General features: G+C 40.8%; 1 long non-coding RNA gene across 1 annotated transcript; it reads right to left on the bottom strand.

Moving 5' to 3' along the window:
* Positions 1-1,059: 1,059 nt before the first annotated feature.
* Positions 1,060-7,749, bottom strand: LOC124554851. Its single transcript, XR_006968474.1, has 3 exons — positions 7,645-7,749; positions 1,425-1,496; positions 1,060-1,273 (listed from the first exon to the last, which is right to left on the bottom strand). It is a non-coding gene; the product is annotated as an uncharacterized LOC124554851 (long non-coding RNA).
* Between the last annotated feature and the right edge of the window lie 310 nt (positions 7,750-8,059).

Here is an 8,059-nt window from a genome sequence, read left to right as displayed (position 1 = left end):
CCCTCCATTTAGTGGATCAGAGACATATATATGGATGTCGAGGTTAGGTATACAGCTGAGCATTTTAGCAGACCCACGTACTTCCATCTCAGACAATCGGGCCATAATAGTGCTCAAGGTGGGTTCTCAATACCACTTAGCAGTGGATGTGCTCCGAGAAATAACGCCGTTATCACCCCATATATAGTGCAGAGTCGTTGTCTCTGCATCACCTTGATGTTTAGGGGGGGGGGGTGACTCAGTTCGCTGCATAATACTGCACTGCAATTAATGGCGTTAAATCTCGGATCTTCTAGGAATTTGAGGAGCTCGGTCTCCAAGACAGGGAGGCACACCTCTAAAAACCCGACAGGGTCGCGACACCTCCCTCCCAGATTCTCAATTCTAGTGAACGAGATGCGTCCCTCAAACGCCCTAGCAACCAATGAGTATTCTAGGGGGCTCATTACGCTATTATTCTGATCCAAAACACTGTCGATAGGATGGGGGAGAGCACTACCGCTAGCCTCAGGATAATTACTATTACTATTGGTACTACTAGAACTAGGGGTCCAGCCAGTCGACGATGGGGCCAGTGATGGTGTATCATCTACAGGGAGGGGTATGCAGGGAGGCACACGAACCTTGCACTGGCAGCAGGGGTGAGCTGGTTGAGGATGAGGCGGGCTGCAGCGACAGCCCCTGGGGTACCAGCCATTGGGGTGGGAGACCATTGCACCTGCTGTTGTTCTTCGTTCTCTCGTGCCGGTTGAGTTGCCCAGGGACGCCAGAAGGCCTGGGGTGGTGCAGGGGGACTGTGCTGGTGCGGCTTCTGCTGCTGCCGCCTCTCACGTAACTCTGATAGGGGCTACACAGGGCACTGCATGTCTCTCCAGTTGTGTGCACCCGATTCCCGCCCCTGCAACCACCGCTCTAGGTATACGGCCCATGCCGTGATATACTAAGAAAAGATATAAGAAAAAATATAAGTTTAATGATATAGATTTAAAAGAACAATAAATAATAAGACTAAATAAGGGTAATTAATTGGTCTAATGATTAATTGGTCTAATGATAACATTCAAAACTATTCACGTTCTCTGCTCTGGCTCCATGGTTTTGAGCAACTCATTGCCACATTCAACCAGGTCTCCCACCTACTCAGGCAGATCGAGCTCCTCCTCCTCCTCTAAAAGCTCGATAATTTGATGGTTTTCTGGAGCGGCCGCCATTTGTCCCCCACCTTGCACGCCACCCTTTGTGCTCCCCTCCCTATGCATGGAACCATGATCATCTAGAAAGAAAACAAAAGAATATGTCTATGAAATCTCAATCTAGACACTTGGAAAAAGTGGTATATATATATATATATATATATATATATATATATATTACCTGTTAATTATTTCATGTAAGAACTACGATTTTATTACAAATGTACTTACAATCGAGTTGTGCCTGCGCCCTCTCCATCTCTAGCTGCTGGTCAAGCTCCTCCAGCACTGGCGGGATGTAATCTAGAAAGACGGAAAAGACTGAGTATAATATCGAGTAGGGAAGAAAATCCCTGTAGAACAAGTGCAATGACTTAAATGGTGCAGCAATCAGCGAGCCACAACAGATATAACGTAGAGACAAAGGACATATAGACAAACAATCTGTTAAATAATCTGCCAATCTGGGTAGAATGCGGTCCAAAACAGATATAACTCGTAACACAGAATATAAAGACACAAACAATCTGTTAGAAGACCTGGCTTTGCTATCAGACCGTATAATAAAATACGAGTTAGAAGCGATCACAATAACTGAAGCCTCTGAGTGCCCCCATCCATTGTACGATATGCATATATTTTGGACCTCAATCTCACAAACTCTACAATAGGTAAACCATTCGACTCGTCTTTCAAGAGACCGATAACCTTCTTGTTCTGAGGAACAATACCATAAGTTAGTTTCCTTTCCAGTTACCTTTTTAAGTAAAATAAGTGCCTTATATTTTTTTTAATATTCCATTTTTCTTTCATTTGTTCTCTGCCTGCACACTTAAACAGTATTTTCTCAATATTCAAATGTTGGAAGTTGATCCCGATCTGCTGATACGTTTTCCCTGTAATGGCATAATTACCGCGTAGTGAGGCTGCACACCTTATCACACCAGACTGCGTTCATTCTCTTCATGACGCATGTTAACAACAACATGGAAAATTAAGAAAATGTCTGTGATATGTATTAGGCGTTTGTTCCTCACTTAAGGATAAATAAGTACATGATAACTAACAGACAAACTGAACTTCTTTTGTTGCCTAAATGTTTACTCTTTCCCACGCTTACATAATCTAAAAACGTTGCTTTAGCGTTTTTCTATTTATTAATGACTTTGTCAAGTTCTAACATCATCATTCCAACTGTGATGTTGCTAGTCTTGATATATGTTTGTCGTCCCCTTATGTTATATTATTGCAGTCAACAGTTTTCAGTTAAGCAAGAGCCAATGAACAGCAGTATCAGAAGATAAGCTGATGTTCCCAGGACCTATCTTGAAGGCATTAGATTATGCTTAGGTACATAATTTACATATCCACATGCTGGAGTGTTTAAGGTGGATTGGTGCTTTGAATCTATTGTTTATCTCCTCCATGATGAGGTCTCACTTAGTCTGTCACAGAATAAACTTAAATTGTCAATCTATTTAACAAATGTTTCAATGCCACTCAGCAATTAACGAAATTATGTACTTACAAGAAAATTTAAAATTTTATTGGCTGAAATATAAAAATACTGGTATTAACAAGTAATTTAGGAATGTCATAAGCTTTTCATCTTTAGATCTACAGAATACTGAAACAAGGTTGCGAGAAGACTACTGGTGCTGAGGTTTATTACGATTTGCTTGCCAATTTTCGCTCTGGCGTTTTGCATTTCGTAGATACAGTATAATAGTTCTCCAGTCATATTGGAACCAGCAGCTAATGCAGTCTTAGACTAAGATTGTGGCCACATAATCACATAGCTATCGTGTCACTACTGTGTTCTCTGCTCTGGGATTGCCATAGTGATGGCTACATTAGACAAGGTTAGTTGTGTTTTTTGTATGGAACAAATTTTCTTGACTCGAAACCACATATTTGGTTACCCTATGTAACAATTAAAGTGAAAATCATCCAGATTATTTAATGGAAATTACAAGAACAAAGCAAGCGAAATTAGCAGGATAATTCTGTGACACTCCAGGAAGAATCTAGAGGATTACAGTGTTGCCAAATGTAGGCCTATTCTGCAATATTGAGAATTATACTAGCCTCAGTAAGCATATGTTTCTAGAGCCATGTATTTCATGTATGAGCTTGAAGTGAAAAGCTCAGCTCGTGTCTCAAAGCTGTGGCTGCTGAATTGACACAGACCCGAAATACCAAAAGCATAATCTGATGACTTTTATTGTCTTTTTCCTAACCAGGCTTATGGGCTAGAGCATAGTTAACAATAACACTCAGATACATCAACTCCATCCTCAATATAAACAAATCAACAGCTATCACAAATATTATTGTTTTCCTTTCTTAACTATACTATTTGCCCAAGAAATTCACAGTGCCGTAGACACTGGCGAGCAGATTGATGCCGTATTCCTGGACTTCAGGAAGGCATTTGATACGGTTCCGCACTTACGTTTAGTGAAAAAAATACGAGCTTACGGAATATCGGACCAGGTTTGTGATTGGATTCAGGATTTCCTAGAAGAAAGAACACAACATGTCATTCTTAACGGTTCAAAATCTGCAGATGTAGAGGTAATTTCGGGAGTACCGCAGGGAAGCGTGATAGGACCTTTATTGTTTACAATATACATAAATGACTTAGTTGACAACATCGGTAGCTCCGTGAGGCTATTTGCAGATGACACGGTTGTCTACAAGAAAGTAGCAACATCAGAAGACTCGTACGTACTCCAGGAGGACCTGCAGAGGATTAATGCATGGTGCGACAGCTGGCAGCTTTCCCTAAACGTAGATAAATGTAATATGATGCGCATACGTAGGGGCAGAAATCCATTCCAGTACGATTATGCCATAGGTGGTAAATCATTGGAAGCGGTAACGACCGTAAAATACTTAGGAGTTACTATCCGGAGCGATCTGAAGTGGAATGATCACATAAAACAAATAGTGGGAAAAGCAGGCGCCAGGTTGAGATTCATAGGAAGAATTCTAAGAAAATGTGACTCATCGACGAAAGAAGTAGCTTACAAAACGCTTGTTCGTCCGATTCTTGAGTATTGCTCATCAGTATGGGACCCTTACCAGGTTGGATTAATAGAAGAGATAGACATGATCCAGCGAAAAGCAGCGCGATTCGTCATGGGGACATTTAGTCAGCGCGAGAGCGTTACGGAGATGCTGAACAAGCTCCAGTGGCGGACACTTCAAGAAAGGCGTTACGCAATACGGAGAGGTTTATTATCGAAATTACGAGAGAGCACATTCCGGGAAGAGATGGGCAACATATTACTACCGCCCACATATATCTCGCGTAATGATCACAACGAAAAGATCCGAGAAATTAGAGCAAATACGGAGACTTACAAGCAGTCGTTCTTCCCACGCACAATTCGTGAATGGAACAGGGAAGGGGGGATCAGATAGTGGTACAATAAGTACCCTCCGCCACACACCGTAAGGTGGCTCGCGGAGTATAGATGTAGATGTAGATGTAAAAAGCCCATTCACTACAGAAAATTCACTTTTTTAGAGCATCTGCAATGGTTATAGTGTAAGCATTATGTGTACGTGTAGGTAGACACCTTCTGATCTTTAAGGCTCAAACAAGATTTTACTTGAGAATGCTATTGGCTCTATCCCAAAAACAGAGGAATGCAAATGAGAAGACAGTAATAGAGTACTGACTGCGAAGTGTGAATATCCATAGGAAAATTCCGTAAGCTACAAGTAATATAAAGCCTCAAACTGTTAAAGTGAACTGTGCAAAGAAACAATGTGCAATGACCAAAAAAAGTGCACTACATTCTGTAAAGAAATGAGAGCAAAGGTTGTAAAAAGGAAGACAGTACGCTGATAGTAATGTCTTTAACATGTCATTCTTAAGTCAAACTATCGTTGACTCTATATTAATCACAAGAACGAAAAGTAGTTTCTGAAGTTAATAGTTATAAAACAATCACTGTTGATGCTTTGTCCATAAAAGTGAAAACCTTCTGATGAATGAGCTGTTCAATTTACAATACGTTTATGATGGAAAGAAACCAAAGTAGCAATAAGAAGTTCACCTAGTTGAGTGGGAGCACATTTTCAATGGAATGCCTCACAACTAGTGGAGTTTGCTCCTAATTCTTGCCTGATAGTTTCATATTAATTATGCCTCTAGGCCATTAAAGTATTTATATGCAAATCATTGAAGAGCAATGGCTAGAATAGACTGCTACGTTAGGTGGTAATTAGTAAAATATTGTGGTGCTCACTCTGCTGAAGGGCTCCATGATACCAAGACCCTCAATTAAAAATTAAAAATTTTAACATGGAGTGGCATTTATGCACAGAACCCCACAGCAAAATTATGGTTGCAAATGGGACAATACAGATAGGAGTCGCTGCAGGAGTATGTGTAAACCAGTTACACCACATTACCACCATTCCGTAACAGCGGTTGCTGTAAGCCAGATTGTAACCCACACTTAACTCCTGGCAGTGAAAGAATTGCTCAACAATGTGTGAAGAGCATTTACACTTCTGTACCCCACTTATAACGCAGACCAGTCATGTCCTAGTAATTCTCAGGAACATGCCCCAATCCACACCTTTCTCCAATAGGATGCCCCCCATCTAATGTGGCACTAGCATATATGTTGTACCATGATATGCAGGAGACCAAATTTCTATTGTCTGCACCACCACATAAGAAGCAGCCTACAGTTGGCTTCTGTGATTTATTAGATTTTCCATATAAGTATAATGCACCGCAGCAGGAGAAGTTGCCTGCATTACATGCTCAGGAAATGCAGCCAGTGTATATACAGCAGTAGCACAAACAGTAGCCATCAGCGTTTGCTCAGTAGGCTGAGCCGCATTTAAATGACTCGAAAATACTGCTCTTTGTCGACACATAAAGTGATTGCCAGGGGATCGAAACACATGAATGTAGGCTTATCACTGGACAATGACTTCTATGTTATAACTGAAATTCAGAACATTCAACATTTTGGGGCTAAAGTGCAGCATACATGGTATGAGTGGGACTAGTTATGTTGCATAATAGAGTACACTAAAAGGTAGATGATAGCTGACTATGACCCATCTTATACTCTTATTGATGTCCATATGTTTGACAGGAATGTGTCCAAAGTTGATACATACAAGAAGCAAGGCTGCAATTAACTTCTGGATACTCATGTATTTACATTAAACATTCAGATGTTGGGAACTTGCGTAACCTATACAGTGCATTAGCAATCGCGACACACAGGTTGAGTTATTGGCTCCCATACGTCAGAGCCTTTTTCTATGAGATTGTAAGCTCTCTGCATGTCCATAAAGGACATATGAGTGAGTTAGAACAGTGAATAAATTCCCGTGTTCATGCAGTGCCATAGTATGCAACTGTCGCCCCCATAAGTATAAAATCCATTGAAGCGAAACTTACATACAGAATACCTATATATTTTGTTGCTCCTACAGCGCTTAATATGATATAGGATGAATCTGATGCATACAATAAACAATTCAAAAAATGGAAATGAGCGTATGGCATTGGTGGCCGGTAGGCCCCTATTCAGGAAGTTCGGCCGCCAAGTGCAAGTCTTATTTCACCACGTTGGGCGACTTGCGCGCCAGTAATGAGGATGAGATGATGATAAGGACAACAGTCTCTGAGCGGAGAAAATCTACAACCTGGCCGGGAATCGAACCTGGGCCCACTTGCATGGGAGGCGACCACGTTACCACTCAGCTACACAGGCGGATAATAAACAATTATTTGTGAAATATTGGGAAAAACAAAATGACTGTAATTTTTTAACTAATATGATGTCTGAAAATGTATACAAGTACCTGCGATCTCACCTGGCTTCCTGCAGGTAGCATTAAGTATCTATGGCAAGATGACTTGAGTGGCATAGCATATTTTGTTGGTGGGCCACTGCATAAAGTTATGAAAATATTTCAGAGAACAACATTAACAAACTGAATATCATCAATTTCTTATAACTTACGTGATGAAAGAAGTGCATGGGAGGAAAGTTGTGTGGAGGGATCGGAAATATGTCTTCCATACTGAATTGGCATTTGGAGTGACATCTCATGGCAATGACGGGAGCACATTGTGATGGAAGTAATATATTTCAACCCAAATAAATTTTGTGTACGAATTATAGGTATATGTGTGTATGAGTGATTCAGTACGTATTGGAGACTGGCTGAGGTGGCACAAAACAAAAGAGAAAGAATAAAAGACATGTGTGGTCTACATGTTTAGCTCATGTTATGGCCGTTTTCTTGTGAAGTTTAGTAAGCACTGTGATGCATTGTTGAGACTTTTGGTTGTAGTTCTTTGTTGTATACACTATGCGGTAGATTTCTTTGCCATGGCAAGCAAACAATTATATCCCTATCTAGGTTTGATTCAAAGAAGGCAGAAAGCTGAAAGTTGAGTTACCTGCAATAAAAAATGGGAGTTCCCATTGGATTCCAAAGTTGTCCTCCACCACCCATGCACAGGGTGAGGTGGGAGGTCGAGTGTGGTATCGTTGGATGTCTCCCTCAAAGACAAACAAATTCGAATTATAATATTTTTTATCCAATGTGTTGTCCTCAAGATACTTCAATATCTCCACTTAAAATGAACACCCTATATAAACTTAAGTCTCTTGTTCACATCCACCTGTATATGTAGGCTAATCTCAGGACCTTCTGTAGGGATGCTAGCACAGTTTTGACTAATACATACATGGTTTCATGGGGAAGGTTTGCACCATAGTTCGAGAGAGCAGCAGTGCCTTGGGAATCCAGGAATTAGAACCACATTTGCATATTGTGTGGAGGTACAGCTGTAGAGTGTGGGAATCGAATCC

This window comes from Schistocerca americana, chromosome X (assembly GCF_021461395.2).
Source record: "Schistocerca americana isolate TAMUIC-IGC-003095 chromosome X, iqSchAmer2.1, whole genome shotgun sequence".
Lineage (NCBI taxonomy): Eukaryota > Metazoa > Arthropoda > Insecta > Orthoptera > Acrididae > Schistocerca > Schistocerca americana.
This window is presented reverse-complemented; position numbering and strand designations above follow the sequence as displayed.